Here is a 19,549-nt window from a genome sequence, read left to right as displayed (position 1 = left end):
GGAGAATATTTCTGATAGTAGAGGCCTCTTTAATCTAGCAATTGAAGGCAAAAAAAGAGCCATTGGCTATAAGTTGATGCTAGATAAATTCAGGCTAGAGTTAAGGGTCAAATTTTTAACAATGAGGGAGTTAACCTTTGAATCATAGAATCATAGACTTTAAGGTCAGAAGGGACCATTATGGTCACCTAGTCTGACCTCCTGCACAATGCAGGCCATAGAATCTCACCCACCCACTCCTGTATCAAACCTGTGTCTGAGTCATTGAAGTCCTCAAATCATGGTTTAAAGACTTCAAGGTGCAGAGTATTTTCCAGCAAGTGACCCGTGCCCCACACTGCAAAGGAAGGCAAAAATCCCCAGGGCCTCTGCCAATCTGCCTGGAGAAAAATTCCTTCCCGACCTCAAATATGGCGATCAGCTAAACCCTGAGCATGTGGGCAAGACTCACCAGCCAGACACCCAGGAAAGAATTCTCTGTAGTAACTCAGATCCCACCCCATCTAACATCTCATCACAAGCCATTGGTCATATTTACCACTAATAGTCAAAGACCAATCTCATTATACCATCTCCTCCATAAGGTTATCAAGCTTAGTCTTGAAGCCAGATGTGTCTTTTACCTCCACTAATCCCCTTGGAAGGGGGCTGTTTCAGAACTTCACTCCTCTGATGGTTAGAAACCTTCGTCTAATTTCAAGTCTAAACTTACTAAGGGTGTGCTTCATTCTTCATCACCTGAAGTCTTTAAATCAAGACTGAATGTCTTTCTATACATTATGCTCTGGTGTAACCACAAAATACAAGTTTGATGAAGAAATTACTGGCCAAAACTATTTGGCCTGTGTTATACAGGAAGTCAGACTAGATTAACATAATAGTTCCTTCATCTATTAATATAATTGCAACTGAAAGTGATATCCCATTACTCTAATCATATTGTGCTATTGCATTATATATAACTAACATTTTTAAATCATAATGATTTGATAGCATTGTATACAGTAGCTTGTAAATTCCCAGTGACTTATTGTGTTTTGGGTTCTGATCCTTGTCAAATATTACTCATTTTAATGCAGTAGTAGGACAGTTATTACTCTGAGTTTTCATTCCCTCCCACCCCACTTCCACCCCACTCCTCCACATGATGTCTTCAGATACTGTGGTTTTAACATTTGTTGAGGACCATGACTGCACGCCATATTGTGAACTGTCAATTTCTATTCCTTTTGAGAATCACATACTTTCTCCTCTCTGAAGTGATGCTGAGATGATTCTTCATTGTTCGTTAGATGCCTGGAATGCAGCAATCTTTTGCCATATTCCAGTAGCAGTCAGCAGACTGCAATACATTCTTTTGTGATTTCATAAGTGTAAATCCCTGGCAAATCCAATGAAAGCAGGAAGATCAATCACTATCAGACTTCCTTCTGAGTCAGAATTAAACCAATGCCATAGCATGTTGTCAGGATCCAGTTCATACCATATTTTGAATGGCACATAGTACCAAAGTCCTGAACCAGCTGAGGTCACTAGAGAGCTTATGGAACTTTTCACAAGACAAGCATTGCAAGACCTGGTACTCTGACCAAATCCCAACATGAGTGGTTAATTTGCCCTATTTTAAACTAGGCTTCTCACTTGTTCAATTTTCTGGTCCTACTAGGATGGCTACCACACTCTACCCCAGAAATGGCTGCAATCCAGTAATCACAGAAATGTAGGCTTGGATGGGACTTCGAAAGATCATCTAGTCCCATTCCCCACGCTGAGGCAGGTCCAAGTAAACCTAGACCTAGATCATTCCTGATAGGTCTTTGTCTAACCTGTTCTTAAAATCCTCCAATAATGGGGGTGCCACAATCTTCCCTGGTAATTGATTCCAATACTTAACTATCTTCATAGTTAGAATTTTTTCCCTAATGTCCTATTTAAATCTCAGTTGATGTAGATTAAGTCAATTTCTTCTTGTCCTACTTTCAGTGGGCCTGGAGAATAAGTGATCACCTTTATAACAATTTGTCTTTATAACAGTTTTTAGCATATTTGAAGACTATCAGCTTCCCCCTCAGTTGTCTTTCTCAAGACTAAACATTTACAGTTTTTTAATCTTTCCTCATAAGTCAGGTTCTCTAAATCTCTTATTGTATTTGTTGCTTTCTTCTGGACTCTCTTCACTTGTCCACATCTGTCTTAAAATGTGATACCTAAAACTGGACGCAGTACTCTAGCTGAGGCCTCACTAATGTTGAGGACGGTGGCACAATCACCTACTATGTCTTGCATACAACTTTCCTGTTAATATACCTCAGAACATTAGCCTTTGTCTCAACTACATCACGTTGTTGACTCATACTCAGCTTGTGATCTACTATAACCACCAGATCCTTCTCTGCAAGTACTATCGCCTAGCTGCTTATTCCCCATTTTGTATTTGTAGATGATTTTTTTTCCGTCCTAAGTGTAGCACTTTGCATTTGTCTTTACTGAATTTCATCTTGTTGATTTTGGATCAATTCTCCAATTATCAAGACCATTTTGAATTCTAATCCTGTCTTCCAAAGTGCATGCAACCTGTCCTAGATTGGTGTCCACTACAAATTTTATAAGGATACTCTTCACTCCATTATCCAAATAATTAATGGAAATGTTGACTAATACAGGACTCTGTTGGCTCCCACTCTATGTCCTCTGAGTTGGAGAGTGAATCATTTCAACCAGTTGTGCATCCATCATAAAGTAATTTCATCTAGACCACATTTCCCTAGTTTGTTTATGGGAAGTCATGGGACTGTGTCAAAAACCTTACTAAAATCAAGATATATCTCACCTAGAGCTTTGTCCACTAGCCCTATCATAGAAGGAAATTAGGTTGGTTTGCAATGATCTGGTCTTACCAAATCCATTGGCTATTCCTTATAACCCTCTTATCCTATAGGTGCTTACAAACTGATTGTTTAATAACTTGTTCTGGTATCTTTCCAAGTATCAAAATAAGGCTTACTGGTATATCATTCCCCAGATCCTCTTTGTTCCTCTTTTTAAAGATAGATACTAAGTGTGCCCTTCTCCAGTCCTCTGGGACCTCACCCATTCTCCACTGGTTCTCTAAGATAATAGTTAATGATTCTGAAATTGCTTCAGCTAGTTCCTTAAGCACCCTAGAGTGAATATCTTCAGGTCCATCTGATGTGAATATATCTAACATATCTAAATATTCTTTCCCTCTTTTGGCTTGTGTTCCTTCTGCCTTGTTGTTAATCTTAACTGTGATGAGAAACTGGTCATCATTAACTGTTTAGGGGAAGCAAAATCAACATTACACCTCTGCCTTCTTGATGTCATTCTTTATTAGCTCTCCTTCCACTTTAAGGCCACATCTACACTACCTGCCGGCTTGGTGGGTAATAATCGATCTATCGGGGATCAATTTATCGTGTCTCATCTAGACGTGATAAATCGATCCCCAAATCGACACCCGTACTCCACCTCGGCAGGAGGAGTAAGCGGAGTCGATGGGGGAGCCATGGCAGTCGACTTGCCGCTGTGAGGACGGCTAGGTAAGTCGAACTAAGATACTTCGACTTCAGCTACGTGAATAGCTTAGCTGAAGTTGCGTATCTTAGATTGACCCCCCCCCGTGTAGACCAGTCCTAAGTAGTGGACTTTCACTTCCCTTCATCTTTCTCTTGCTCCTAACATATTTAAAGAACCTCTTCTTATTGCTAGGTGCAACTCATTTCGTGTCTCAGCCTTTCTGGTTTTGTCACTATATATTTGCCCTATTCTTTGGTACTTGTTCTCCACAATTTATGATTTAGTCACGGGTATTTTTAGTAAAAGTCATGGACAGGTCACAGGCAATAAATAAAAATTCACGTCCAATGACATATCCATGACTTTTACTAAAAATACCTGTGACTAAAACTTAGGTGCTGGAGAGAGGTGCTCCCACAGATGCTGCTGCTCCTGTGGGGATGGGGAGTGTGCTCCAGGGTTCTGCCGCTGCTGCTGCTCCAGGCATCCGAGCAGCAGCCAGTGTGGCTGGCCCCATGGCTGCCTGAGCTGCTCAGGCAGCCCTTGGGTCAGCCACACCAGCCACTGCAGAAGTCACGTAAGTCCTGAAAAGTCAAGGAATCCATGACTTCTGTGCCCTCCATGAAAGACTTGCAGCCTTAATTATAATTGAGTCCAAAATGGCTTACCCCCCTGGTTACGTCCTCCATTTTCCTAATCAAAAAATTGTCCCCAACACTTTCCAAGAACTTACTGGACATATTTTGTTTTACCTTATTACTTTTCCAACAGATGTCTGGGTAGTTAAAGTTCCCAATTACTGCCGGGCTTTTGTGTTTTGGATATTTCTGTTGTTGTAGAAATGCCTCCTCCATCACTTCCTCCTGATTTGGTGGTCTAGACTCTAAAGTAAACCCCTACCATGATATCACCCTTGGTTTTTTTCCCCCTTTTATCTTCACCCTCAGACTTTGAACCAATCTGCCTCTTGTTAGAGAGCTCATTCCTTCACTCTCATCCTTCCCTGATCCTTTTCACATTAACAGAGAGCAACAATACCCGAAGTCCGAAGGTGCAAACAATTCGATGTTTATTGGGGTAAACTTCCAGCAAGCTTAAATTCAAGTTCCTTTTCCTTATTTTCGAATCCCAACTTACTTCCTGTTTGCCTCTAATTTATATAGTAATATTTTCAGCTATACCTTAACCAATCATATTACTGAAATCTAGCTAACCAACCCTAACGTATTGTAACATGATTAGCTAACCAATTATATCTCACCACCTTAATTAGTTTACATCCAGCAAAATTAATTATACAGCAGACAGAAACAATCACAGAACCAGACAGAGACCACACAAATAAACATACAAAGCAATACAGAAGTGAGGATTTCACAACTACATCTATACAGACATAAGGGTTTTACAACTACATCTATACAGACATAAGGGTTCTCCAGCTGCGTCTATTGATAAGTAAGTTCATACCAGATAGAAAACTATCAAACTAAATTTCTAGGCTCTTCCCTTTCTCTGGAGGTGATAGATCGAATCACCTTCCTAACAGCCCCAGATTGCCTTATTTTAATATGACTAGTTTGGAATATGAGGATGTGACCATACATTTCCCAGTTTATAGCTGCTAAAGAACCAGGCCTCAGACTGTCACAATAAGAGAAGGTCATTACACAGACAAACAGTGATTTTTTATTCTTTCTTTTATACCTCTATAACTAGCTAAGTGATAAGAATACATTTAAATTCTTAAAGTATAGGCCTTTGCAGATCGGCCTGAATATCTATATCCTAACACCTCTCACCTCCTTGTGGACCTTAGAACAAGTGTATATAATGATGTATAATGCAACACACCTTTTTTTCGCTGCCTGTTCTTCCTGAATAAGCTATACTCCTCTATACCAAGATTCCAGTCATGAGATTTATCTTTCAAAGTCTCTGATGCCAATGAAGTCACAATTTATCTTGTGTACTAATATATCCAGTTCTTGTTTATTTCTCATACTCTTTGGCTTTGTGTATCTAAGATGTTGAGTAGATTCCCTCTTTGTTTTCCCTCTTATGCTCCTGAGGATGGATGGATGAGGACTGAGGTTAATTATCATTACACAGTGATGCTATTAAAACATCTACAGTTACTTGCATTTGCAAGTAAGTAATATTATCACACTATATGTGGTGTTCTTTGTACTTAGAATAGGCACTACCTAGGAAATCCTGCAAACATTACTTTTTTGCAAAGACATTTTAAAGCTTTCAGTGGCAACCACAGTATGTATTTTTTGTAAGGCTCTCAGGAAGTGAGGTTATGATTAAAAAAATAAAAATATCCCTTGAAGACATTCTCACATGTAAATTTCCCCATGTGTCACATCTTCTGTCTCTCTTTCTCTCTTAGATTGTCAGCTCTTAGGGGCTCTTTTTTATATTATCCAGGACTCACCACACAGTCAGTAGTAAACAAATAATAATTGTTTGGTGTTTTGTAACTGTGTAAACCATAAACAAAGCAGCAGCTAGAGCAATCAATCAATCAATCAATCAATTGATAATAGTAATATTTCAGTAAATCTATTTAAGAGAAGGAAGGCCTGGTGGTTACAGCACTCACATAGGGTTTGGGAGACCTGTGTTTAAGACCCTGCTCTGCCACAGAATTCCTATGCAACCTTGGGCAACTCATACAGTCTTTCTGTGCTTCAATTCCCCATCTGTTAAATGGGGATAAATAGCATTGCCGTGCCTTGTATGGCGGGTTACGAGAGTAAATGTATCACAGATTGTGAGGTGCTTAGATACTATAGTGATGGAGGCTGTATAGTACCTTTGATATTGTGTGGATTTTCTGGCACCTGAGAATAGGACAACAGTTGGTCATTGTGTGTGGGATTATCCAAATTGTTTCAGTTACTTAGCCCATTGGCTTTCCTTGGCACATCTCCTCCATCACTTAGTGGAGGTTGAGAACCTCACTCTGTGTCTGTATCCAAACATCATAGCTTGGGCCTATGCCTATAAAGGGTAGGAAGTGGAATCCTGAATTGGGATAGCCCTGAAAAATGGAAATGTTGGGGTCAGATTTGTATTCTGCATCTGTGGTCTGCCCATATAAAATGATCAATAGCCTATTACTGAAAATCTGTGGGTGAGGCAGGGCTGGTCATTGGAGGGACTCATCATTGTATCTGTGCTTTTAGAGACCACACTGAGCATTACTTTATTATTATTTGTATTCGCTTAGTGTCCTGCCCAAGGGGCCCATTTTGCTAGGTGCTGTACATATACAGGGCAAAAACATTCAATGCTCGGAGCATTCAGCTTAACATCTCTTTGGGGCTTCTATTTCCTTTTTCACTAGCAAGGCCTAATTATCTGATTATTCTCAAATTATTGTTTCCTTTGTGTATTAACTACACATCCTGTCCGCATGTATAGGCAGTTCAGTCTCTGCTTTTGTTTGTGTCTCTTTTGGCTTTGATAGTTGTAAAACTATGTATGGAATTTGTCATTATCCTCTAAACAAGTGTAAAACAGATAACAGGTGATATTTGGTTAGTGTTACTTTCTCTGGGCCAGACCATGACAATGGAGGGAGAAAGGATGTTTGACCCATGTCATGGTAATTTTTCCTTTTAATTGAGCAGCACATTTACAGATTATTCTTTCTGATGTATGGCTGTGTAAATTCCTCATTCTGTGCTCCTGGTGACAACACTCGTGCAGTCCAGCAGCAGCCGAGAGATCAAGAGCTGCACGCACAAGAAGAATTCCTCTGGGTCCAGGATGAGATACGGTGAAATTCCCACTGCAGCCAAGCCACCGCCAGTGTAGAGAATATCCTCATTCCATCAGTGTCATGGAGAAGCAAAACTCTTTTTTGGGATCACTTGAATTTGTCGGTGTTTTCCATGGGGGAAAATACTGGGGTTAGAGGAATCACAGGAGCTTCCAGCTGTGATGAAGCCAGAAGCAAAGCTGGCTGAAGAGGTGGCAGTGCTTCACTTCAGAGGGCTTGGTTGTGTGGTTTGGCTCAGTCACATTTTGCTATGGCCCATTTTTTGCACATGATCCCTAGAGCCCACATCCTTAAAGGTATTTAACCGCCTAGCTCCCATTGCTTTCAATAGAAGTTAGGTGCCGAAATACCTTTGAGGATCTGCACCTACACCATATTTAGCACTAGCATTAGCAGGTGCAAATCCCATTGACTACAATAGATACCCCAGCACTTTCTCCAGGGCCAATTGGCCTAAGACTGTTCAGTACACTCTTATGTGACAGCTGCCCACTGTAGGTCATCAGTAGAGATTAAATCCAGGACCTCTCAGTTTAAAAAACAGGACTCTACCACATAAGCTAATGGACTACAGCCCCTAGGTGGGAGAGGAAGCAAGCTAATTAATATCTTATGAGGAGCACTCACACTGAATGGTACTTTCCCACCCAATAAGAAAGCCCAAAGACCCAGGCTGTGGCAATGGGGATTACACTTACACTTACTTCTCGCATGCAGTCTTCCAGGACACTTAGGTTTTGTGTCTTACAGGATCATTAATTTCAAGTTTAGAGCTGGGCAAAACCTTTTCAGATAATAGTTTATTTACCAAAAAATGTGGCTTCAGTTGATCTGAAATGATTTGTGAGCTTGTGTTGAATTTTTAGAATAGCTTTGATTGAATCTGACAGTTTAAGTCCCCTTAGGCAGAGTGGGGAACTGAACCCCAGTCTCCCACATCCCAGCTGATTAAATGTTACAAAGAGAATCCCACCACCTCCTCTGCTGGGTGTTCTTTGAATGTAGTCTTTGCTCTTGTTAAAACATCCAAAAATGAAACAAAAACAAAAACAAAAAGTGTAACTTCAGTCAACCCGACTTGCAATATTTTCATACTTTTCAATTCACCAAAAATGTTTGAAAAAAAATTGGTTTGGAGTCAAACTGAAACAGCACTTTTTGTATTTATTTTTTTCCAAATTGCCAGCAAATCAAAAACAATCCACTCTTCTCCCAGCTCTTATCAAGTCAAATTTACTATGTGAGCAAATGGCCATGTATGTTATCTGTATTGTGATGAACTTGTAATGGGGGTATGGGACTGGGAGCAAAGAGATCTAGGTTCTATTCCTTGCTGTTCTGCTGACTTGCTGCTTGATTGTAGGTCAGTCATTTCACTTCTCTATGCCTCAGATTCCCCATCAGTAAAATGGGAGTGGTGATGGTGTGTGAGGTTTAGCTTAGTGAAGTTTGCAAACACCTTTGAGTTCCTTGGATGGAAGGCGCTGGAAAAGAACAAAGTATTTTATTATGAAAGCTCAATAGGTAAATTATAGCTAGATTCCAAGAAGAGGTAGATGAAGAATCCTTCTGTGTGTATGATCATAGCGAATGTCTCTGAACCAGATTGTACAGCTATCCAGTGACTGGGTCCAAGGGTAGAGAGAGTCCCAGGAGCTTCTTCACCTTTTTTTGTCCCTGCTTGGGATCAGCCAGAATACAATGACCTTGCAGGGTTTGCACTGCCACTGGTGCAGACCTCTGAAAACACAGGAACATGGGAAATGCCTGAGCAGATCTGTGTTTCATCTAGTCTAGTGTATTGACCCCATCAGTAGCCAGCACCAGCTGTTTCCGAAGAAAGTGCAAGAAATCCAGCAGGTGGCAGCTATGGACTAACCTGCCACCAGGGGAAATTTCTTCCTCTCATTTGTGTGTGGTTGGTTTATGCCCTTCAAACTTTATTTTTAAATCTTTAGTATAACAACCCTGGATAATCTCATTCTGTATATACAAATCCAATCCTTTTTTGAATCCCACCAACATCTTTGCCTCACTCATATCATGTGGCAATGAGTTCCACAGGATAACTGTGCATTGTGTGAAAAAGAAGTGGAAGGGTTAAGGGGTGGAACCATGGCATCCAGTATGGGCCTGTGACTAATGCCACAATTTGGCCATACATCTCTCTCCTTTTTAAAGAGTGGTTACTAGTAGGGTTAACTTATTCTCCTTTCCTCCTACTGCACTTGGTAAAACAAAACAAAGTAACTGAAATGAAATAAGAATTAATATTTGGTGGTATGGTTTCCTCTCAAAGCAAGACCTCAGCTGCTGCTTCAGTATTGCACCCAGTGGGATCGATGAAGGAACCAGGATCTACCTGAATCTTTTAAAAATATCTGAAATATTTAGAATCAAAATAAGTGAGTGGAGGAAAATGAGAGAAATTTGAGGGAGTGAATGATTCAAAACCAAAAGGGCTTTCCTACCCTATTGCACAGGAAGGGCTGCCCTATGCTCCTGATCTGCTCTTGCTGAGGAAACAGACGTGAAAACGCTAAGTGGTTACAGCAGATCAAAATTTGGCTAAGTATGCCCAGTGGTCTGTGATGGGATGGGATCTGAGTTACTACAGGGAATTCTTTCCTGGGTGCTGGCTGGTGAGTCTTGCCCATGTGCTCAGGGTTTAAATGATTGCCATATTTGGGGTCGGGAAGGAATTTTCCTCTAGGGCAGATTGGCAGAGGTCCTGAAGGTTTTTCGCCTTCCTCTGCAGCATGGGGCATGGGTCAATTTCTGAAGGATTCTCTGCAGATTGAGGTCTTCAAACCACAATTTGAGGACTTCAATAACTCAGACATAGGTGAGGGGTTTGTTATAGAAATGGATGGGTGAGATTCTGTGGCCTGCATTGTACAGGAGGTCAGACTAGATTATCATAATGGTCCCTTCTGACCTTAAAGTCTATGAGATCAGTTGAACTGACCCTGCAATGCCAGATTGCATTTGGCAGGCTCAACCGTGGCATGACTGGATTTGTGCATGTACCCGTTATGCAGTCCTAGAACCTTATTCTTTGCTGCTTCACCCATGGCATAGTCATTTACACCTGTCAAAGTGATATAGGATGGTACCCAACTAGAATTATCCACTTATCCACAGTAGCACTAGCCACTAGAGCTAGTTGAGAATGTTTCAACCAAACATTTTTTTGGTTGGAAAATGCTGAGTTGTAAAAACGAAAACTTTTACCCAGGATCAAGTCCAGCTCTGCTTGGTTCATAGGAGATACTTGAACTAACCACTGGGTATGGGCTAGCCTGGGAGGTCTCTTATTCTCTCACTCATTTTCATGATAAAATTTGAAAGGTCTTGGTTACATCCCAATGTGGAGTGGAAAACACATGTGCAATCTTGAGGTGGTTAAAGCCAGGAACTGAGAATCAGGGCTCCTGGGTTCTATTTCTAGCACTACCACTGGCTTGCTGGATGATGTCTCTTAGCTTCATTTTGCACATCTGTAAAGCAGGTAAAATAACAATATTTATCTCCCTCAAAACTCCTAGTCTTACCACTAATGTCTGTAAGCCATTTGAGAGGAAAGGTGCAGGTGAAAGGCAAAGCAGTAGCGTTATGTGCAGGGGTATGTTGCAATTGTTCATTGTGTATGTGGGACCCATAGGTTGCAGTGTTACCCTGCAAGCGGTCCCCATGTGCATTCTGAAACCTCTTGTGCAGTTAGGTCACAGGGAAGTTCCCTGGGGCTTGCCACACGCTGTGTGGTACAGTCCAGTTTGCTGTGGATCCCAATCTAGCATGCGTAACAGGAAACTTCCCCAGCAAGCTCTGCACTGGGTATCACTGAGACGTCACAAGCTGCAGCTTTTCAGCCTTTCTCCTTCAAGTAAGTCAAAGAAACACACAAAGTGAGAAGCAGCAGCATTACTCAAAATAGGAGATGATGGTTTACTGCACAAAGTTTGCAAAGCATCAGTCAGGAAATCAGGGCCCTCTTCCCCTGAATCCCCTTTGCACATTTATATTATGGTACATATTTCTGCATTTTTTCTATGTGCATTGCTTTCTATACAACAGGTGTGTCTGAAATACGCTCCAGTACCTTTACAACTGGAAATCAGTATCATGCCACGTGTATCAGATATAAGGTCAAATTTCTTTGCTGGTATAAATCAGGGTAATTCCTTTGATTTCACTGGAGCTATGCTGACTTACACCACCTGAGGATCTGGCCCATAATGTGAAAATATTTTGCTTTGCAAATAACAAATGTCTGGAGTTTGCAGGTAGTATCTAAGCAGAGGGCGTTTTTGTGATGTCAGCAGTCAGGTCACTCTTGTTCTGCAGACTTGGTATTCCGCTCACTCAGAGAGTTGATCATATAATGCTGTCCAAATGTAAGAGCAGATTCAGCTCAACCATGACTTGGAAAAAGGGGAAGCAGAAGAGGACAAAGGAGAAGAGGGGGAAAACAGGCAAAGAAAAGTAGAGTAAGAGGAGAGAGAGAGAGAGAGAGAGAGAGAGTTTTTTAATTCCTCTGTGCATGCTTTTACCTTCCTGCACTTCTACAGACGAGTTTGCCATAATTCAGTTTCGTGGTTTGCTTTTCCTTCATTATGAATGTTACCTACCAATGAATAGTGAGGAGATTGAGACTGGGAGGTATGAAAAGGGTAGCAGGGTAACATTGGCCTTTTTGGGTGATTGATGTACCTCAGGCAGGGAGAGATTACTGTTGGGTTTGATGAGGGTGGTGAGAGGTCTCTAGTCTCTCAAAATATTGCATTATGGGGTGGGATATGTAGATTCATAGAATCCCAGGCCAAAAGGGACCATTGTGATCATACGGCCCGACCTCCTGTATAACACAGGCCACAGAACTTCCCCAGAATAATTCCTAGAGTGGAGCTGTTAGAAAAACATCCATTCTTGATTTTAAAAATGGTCAGCGATGGAGAATCCACCATGACTCTTGGGAAATTGCCCCAGTGGGTAATTTCTCTAATCATTAAAAATGTACACCCTATTTCCAGTTTGAGTTGGATCGTGGTAGACCTTTCTCTGCCAGATTGAAGAGCCCATTATCGAATATTTGTTCCCCATGTAGGTATTTAGATACTGTGATGAAATCACCCCTTAACCATCTCTTTGTTAAGATAGATAAATTGAGCTCTTTTCACCTGTCACTATAAGGCATATATGCTAATCCTTTATTCATTCTCATGGCTCTTCTCGGAACCCCCTCCAATTTATCAACATCCTTCTTGAATTGTGAGTACCAGCCCTGGACACAGCATTTCTGCAGCAGTTGCACCAGTGCCAAACACAGAGGTAAAATAACGTCTCTGCTTTTACTCAAGATTCCCCTGTTTATGCATCCAAGCTCATGCTATCTCTTTTGGCGACAGCATTGCACTGGGAGCTGATGTTCTCATATCAGCTTCTCCATTATCTTGCTTGGGATTGATGTCAGGCTGGCAGATTTATGCCTGTTATCCCACGTATCCTTTTTATAAATTGGCACAACATTAGCTTTCTTTCAGTCTTCTGGAACCTCCCCAGTGCTCCAAGACTTACTGAAAATTAACATAGTAGTATCCATCTAACACCGCATGATACATCTTTGTATTTAGGGACCTGGCAGTCTCATTGGTTTCAGAATAAGACCTAGCTCTGGCTTTGGAAAGGGTTTTTATCATTGGACCATGCTTGTATCACTGTTCATGTTGATAACTCCCAGTAGGGCCGATAACTCTGTTTCCTAGAAATCAGGGATGGCAGATTCAGGAGGTTTCCTCCAGTTTATTGACAGCCTCTATTATTATCCTGCATTATTTCTATTTCAGTAGTGCCCGAAGTCCAAACTGGGATCTGGGGCCCCATTATCTATTAGTCTGTTTTATCTGTGCTCAGCACAGTACACAGATACACTAGTCGGTGTGAAGAACTTACACTTACTTCCAGCGTTCTTCCTCCATAACATTGACCCTGTTCAGTGTCGTCAGTGGTAGAAGCCCCACTTATTTAAAAGCAAGTCTTGAGGAAAGACTAGCAAATCTTCAGGGAATGGAGATGAGCACAAGCTGACAAATGTGGATCTAGATTTTAACACTGCACAGTGTTGTGATACTGGGATGCTACCCTGGAAGAGGCATAGACCAGGTGGCTGTCGACGTCTTTTCTTTCTTTCTCTGGTTTCCGTGATTCTAAGATAACAGAAAGGATGTTGGTTGGGTATTACATCAAGGTGCAGATCCTCAGCTGCGATAAACTGTCATAGCTCCATGGACTTTGATGGAGCTATCATAATTTATACCAGCTGAGGATCTGGCCCCAAGTTCCTTCCTCTCTGATTCACATATATACCATTCCCAAACTTCCCCACCTACAACCAGCTTAAAAACTTGTAACTTTCTGTTTCCTATATTTCTCCCTAAGTTCTTTCCCCATGACTTTCCCCTAGTAATGGGAATTACATTCAGTTGATCAGGAGCTGAGTCGCTGCATGGAAAAAAGCCGGGATGACCAAACGCAGTTAGAATAGCTCACGTCAATATGACTTTCCCTTTGACAATGTCAAATTGTATTGATTTGGGGACTGATTCAGGCACCCTTATGTTTAGCAATACCAACTCACTCAGGGCTAGGTTATACCATGCCCTGGGCAGGGGGCAATGCAGAACTACAGCACCCCAAGGAACGTGCTGGGAACACTGCCTTAGGAAAGCAGGAGGATTCTTGGAGCTCTCTAGTGCACTGAAGAAGAGGCTCACTGATATACCCCTTTAAATGCAGCATGTCTTCCCCCTCCCAACCAGATGTTTTGTTAGCTCTGGCCTTTCCTGCCCTCATGGGGTGCCCATGCTCCTTGGTGCTCAGGCTCTGGGATGGGGCTGGGCAATGGGAAATTACAAAGAGAATCCCTGTGTCAAAAGTGAGTTCCATCCGGCGGAGGGGTTGGGGTCTACTGCTGTTTAGACTCTGCAAGACCAAGAACAGTAAGTGGTGTTGAACTGGTTGACTGAAGGATTGATATCATCCCATTCTGGTTCATCTTAATGGTGTTTAATGCTGTGTAGTGTAGTAACCAGGACACCTCTTTACTCTGAGCTGGCAGAGAGAGGGTAGAGAGGTTCTCTTTATTTTTTGACCTCTGAGTCTGACCCATTCTTGGGTGAACCTACCAAGTATCAGATGCCCACATGGCTCTAAAACTGGTGGGTCTATTACACTTGCCTTCAAGATTTGGGGTGAAGTTTTTCTGGTTACCAGTACTACCAAATTTCCATGTGCCACTATGAATTTAGGATTAGACTGGTGTAAGCAGAGTCAGGATAAGCTCTACACTGACATCTGGTGGAAAGAATTTCAGAGAGTGTATTTGCATAGGCACGCCTACCCTATCCCAGACTCCCAAGCTGTGGGACTGCTTGGTGACAAATTGCTCACCCTCAGTTGGGTGGTACTGGCTAGACATGGGACATGGGTTCCAAAACCCAGAGAATTGAGAGAGGCTGGGGGCAGGTATTTGTGCCTGGTGGTGCAGTCTCCTTGTAGAGCCAGAAATGCCAGTTGCACCCCCCCCCCTCCACTGTGGAATGTCAGAGATGATTTTTTTATTCCCTCAAGAATTTAAATACAGCTTACTGAGCTGAAATCACTTTGGGCTAATGGTGCACTAGCACTGGGGCTCCCCTACTATGAGCTGGAATCACTAAGAGCTGAAAATCACTAAAAAGCTAAAATCACTGAGTACTGTGCTAACTAGTAGGGAGCCCAAAGCTATACTGTGGAACAGAGCTGCTGGCGGAGTGGAGCAGTTGTGGGGATGACTGGAGCGGATCACGGGGCAGCAGAGTGGCTGACAGCGCGGAGTAGCTGTGGGACGGGTGGAGTGGCCCACAGAGAGAGCGGAGCAGAGCAGTTTGCAGAGAGAACCGGAGCAGCTCATGGAGCAGAGCAGCTGGTGGAGCGGAGCAGTTTCTGAGGATGGCTGGAGGAGCAGCGTGCAGTGGCTGGTAAAGCGGAGCAGTTCATGGAGAAGGCGGAAGCAGAACCCACGGAGAGGCAGGGCAGTTGGCCCAGGACCACGTAAGGTGCCCCTTTCTATCCAGGCTGGGGGGAGGGACCTATACAGATAAACTCTCGAACTCTGGGGTGGCATTGACCAGAGACTTTTGGGTTGTTGGACTTTGGGGTGATTGGACTTAAAACCCTAAGGGGAAAAAGGACAGTGCCAAAAGTACTTGGAGGTGGGTTTTTGTTTATGGTTTGTGTTATAACCCTGTTTGTGATGTTTCTCCAATGGGATGCCGCATTAATTCCTTCCTTTATTAAAAAGATTTTGCTACACTCAGACTCCGTGCTTGCGAGAGGGGAAGTATTGCCTCCTAGAGGCGCCCAGGGGGGTGTGGTATGTGAGTGTGGTATGTGAGTGGGTGGGGGCTCGAGCTGGTTATGCATTGTGTTACTGAAACGGAACCCCTGGATACTGAACCCGGCCCTTGTTGCTGCCAACTCAGAGGGGCAGAAGGGTTACACTGGTATAAGATGTTTTGTTTTGTATAAGATGTTCGATGTGATTTGTTATTACAGTATAGCAGGAGCAGAGAAGGAAGGCATCCATGATCCTCTCTTTCCCTAGATAACCACTAAGTGGTTGTCCTCATTTACTCTTCCTTGATAGTGAGGGGGTGTTTTACGCAGAACTCCTGGTTATTTAAAGGGACAGTCCCATTGTTTTGAACAGGAGGTGTTAACTGCATACTTTGGCATATAGTTGAAATGGTTTCTGAGTTTCGGAGAGTGAGTCCTAACCTCTTCACCACACTATTCCCTCTAGATACACAAATGGAGCTTCAGAAAACCAACCAAACAAGAAAAAACCCTCAGCCTGGGAAATTCCCTTTGCTAAACCACCTCCCTCCCTCTCAGGACCTGTCCCAATTCTACAAAACAACAAAAGTGGCCACCTGAGAATAACATATTCATTAGTCAAAACTGCCTGTATTTTTCAAAACTACTTTTGATGAGCAAATCTTTTTTTTAAACTCAAGCCCAACGCTATGGAAAAAAATGCCCTCTTGACATTGTTGTTCTGCCAGGTAACATACAGAAGAGGAGATCTGTTTAATGAAGACAATAAAATTATGGGGCCAGGTCCAGTTCACCTAACTTATGCAATAAATTCATACAGCTATCAAATCCCTCCTTAGAACCTAGTTCTGCTGGGATGCCTACAAGTCACTCCCATCTAGCATTGGTTGGGCACATGGTAAGCTGTCACTTCTGCTTTTCTGCTACCCTCTGTTCTGCTACCTCCTCCTTGCACTCACCCTGCCCCATTCGCCTGTTTGATACAATTGCTGCATCCTTCCTGTTGTTCATGTTGTGAGGTCTCTGGGCCAAAGACTGTGGGTGGGATTCACAAAGGTATTTAGGGACCAACTCTGGAAATTAGGTGCAAAAACATCACACCTAAATACAAGAGAATAGGCTTCACAAAAGTTCTTGTCATCTGTTTGTTATTTTGTTACAGTGCCTAGCACAATGGGGCATTGATCCCTCCATGGGGGTTTTCGGTGCTTCGTAATATAAATAGATAATAATGGTCATGCAAGTATTTCCACTGGGTCAATACACTGCATGGCTGTGGCAGGACCGGTTAGCCACCTGCAGCACAAGCCCATCTAAAACCCTAGGTATGGTCTTGGGGTGGTTTGCTCATCCCACTGCCCGTGCTGTGTATTGATCAAATAGAAATACTCACATGACCATTATTATTAATTCTTTATATCAGAGAAGCACCTAAAATCTTTTACTTTTAGTGCTCTAGGTCTACATCTCCAGCTCCAGTGTAGACATGCCCTGGGGTAGAGTCTCCTAATGGAAGTTGGCAAAGCCCCCTGAGTTAAGTGATTTAAAAGCGGAGCTGGAGACAGCACTTGAGAACATACTGAAGGGAACATTCCTGCTTTAGCAGGAAGATGTTCTAAACACCTCTGTCCTTCTGGGTGTTTATACTGTTATCACCACTGTAGTGACTGGTGAAGGAGGAATGAATTTTCAACAGGCAGCTAGGAACCAACTTCTAGTCATAGTCAGTTGGAGTCAGGCACCTAATTCACATTTCTGTCTTTGGAAATCTGACCCTGGGCTCCTTTAAAAAAACCCAACAATCATCCAGAAGCAGAGAGTTCTTCGTATACTCTCTCTCTTCTCCTCATATCTTCAATGGCAGAGAGGATTGTGCTTCTGTTTGGGACTTTTGTTGCTTTTGCTTTATTGCTGAAGAGAAGCTAGGGGGAAAAGAATGAGTCTGGCCCTTCGGGAATGAGATACAAAGTTGTTTTGATCACCAATTGCATGATTTCCATCACCAATTTCTAAGAAAAAATGGTGGCACAGTGAATGAGACCAGCATTGTGCAGATGACAAAGGGAACCTCTTTGCATTAGTATTGTTAGTCAGCTTAGGCATTTAGGGAAGTACTGAAAACCACATTCCTTGAGTAAGTTAGAACTAGGTCAACAAAACACTATGATTCCACAACAGCATAACCTGGGAGGAGAGAACAGGACAGGTGAGGATCTGGTTATGTTCATCACTTAGACTGGTAGTTATGACGATGTTTTGGATGGTTTATACAGTTCCTCAGGGTGTATTGGCCAAATGGAAGTAGTTGCATGATCTTTATTGTCTATTATTTATGTTAGTGAAACACTAAAAATCCAAGGATCAAAGGATCAAAGCCAAACTTTGCCAGGCACTGTAACAAGTAACAAACAGGTGCCAAAGAAAGATGGGGAAATTCACAAAATTACTTAGGTGTGATGTTTTGGTCCCAGAGTTAGGTACTTAAATACCTTTGTGGGGGAGATTCACAGGCCCTTCCCCAGAGATCTCACTGGAACAATTTCCCAAAGGTCGTGGTAGATTCTCCATCACTGAACATTTTAAAATCAAGATTAGATTTTTTTTCCCTAAAAGATTTGCTCTAAAAATTCTTGTGGGAAGTTCTAGGGCCTGGTTTATACAGGAGTCAGACTAGATGATTACAATGGTCCCTGCTAGCCTTAGAGTCTCTGACCTCACAAAATGTTAGACCAAACAGATGAATGGGGCAGGATGCGTGCAAGGAGGAGGTAACAAAAGAGTTTAGCAGAAAAGTAGAAGTCAAAGCTCCCCATGTGCCTAACCAATGCCAGACGGGAGTGACTTGTAGGCATCCCAGCAGAAAGAGGTTTTAAGGAGGGATCTAAGAGCTTTATGAATTTTATGCATAAGTAAGGTGCACTGGACCTGGCTCTATTTGTCTTCATTAAAGAGATCCCATCTTCTGTATGTTACCTGGCAGAACAACAACAACATCAAGTGGGTATTTTCCCGCACAGCTTTGAGACTGATTTCAAGAAAAAGGATTTGCTCATCAAAAGTAGTTTTGAAAATCACAGACAGTTTTGAGTAATAAACATGTTCCTCTCAGGTGGCCAGTTTTGTTGTTTCGTGGAATTGGAACATGTCCTGAGAGGGAGGGAGGAAGGTTTTTCAAAGGGAATTTCCAAGGCTAAGTGGTTTTCTTTTCTCTCCCCTGAACATCCATTTTAGTATCAAGAGGATCTAAAGCTGTGGTGAGGAGGTTAGACTCCCTCCCCAAAACTCAGAAACCACTTCAACCATATGCAATTAATACCTCCTTGAAATGATAGGACTGTCCCTTTTAGTAACCTGGAGTTCAGCTTAAAGCAAACCCCCATTCTTAAGGAAGAATAAGTTAGGTTGACCCCTTGGTGTTTGATTAGGGAAAGAGGATAATGGGATGCATTCCTCCCTTGCTCCTGAAATATTGCAACAATAATACACTCTCATAAAAGTGTAGCCATGACTGCACAGGCAGTGGGACTGGTGAGCTGCCCTGAGTACAATCCTGTCTAAAGGCCTAGGTACGTACCCAGAGCAGCTATCACAGCACCACTTTTGCTGCCACAGCTCCCTTTCTATGTTTAGCATGCTCCCTGTAGCAGAGCTAGTACAGATATATCTACCCAAGGGGAAAATTACACCTCCTGCTCCAGTGTAGACATACCTACAATCTCCCAGATTTCCCTACTAGGAAATACTTTCTGATATCCAGCAGGTATTTCCCTTTGCTCAGCTTCATCCCATTATTCCTAGCCATTCCCCCCAGATCACCTCAAATGGTTACTCCCTCCTTGA

This window comes from Gopherus evgoodei, chromosome 8, assembly GCF_007399415.2.
Source record: "Gopherus evgoodei ecotype Sinaloan lineage chromosome 8, rGopEvg1_v1.p, whole genome shotgun sequence".
Lineage (NCBI taxonomy): Eukaryota > Metazoa > Chordata > Testudines > Testudinidae > Gopherus > Gopherus evgoodei.
The sequence above is the reverse complement of the archived record's forward strand: the minus strand, read 5'-3'. Positions refer to the sequence as shown.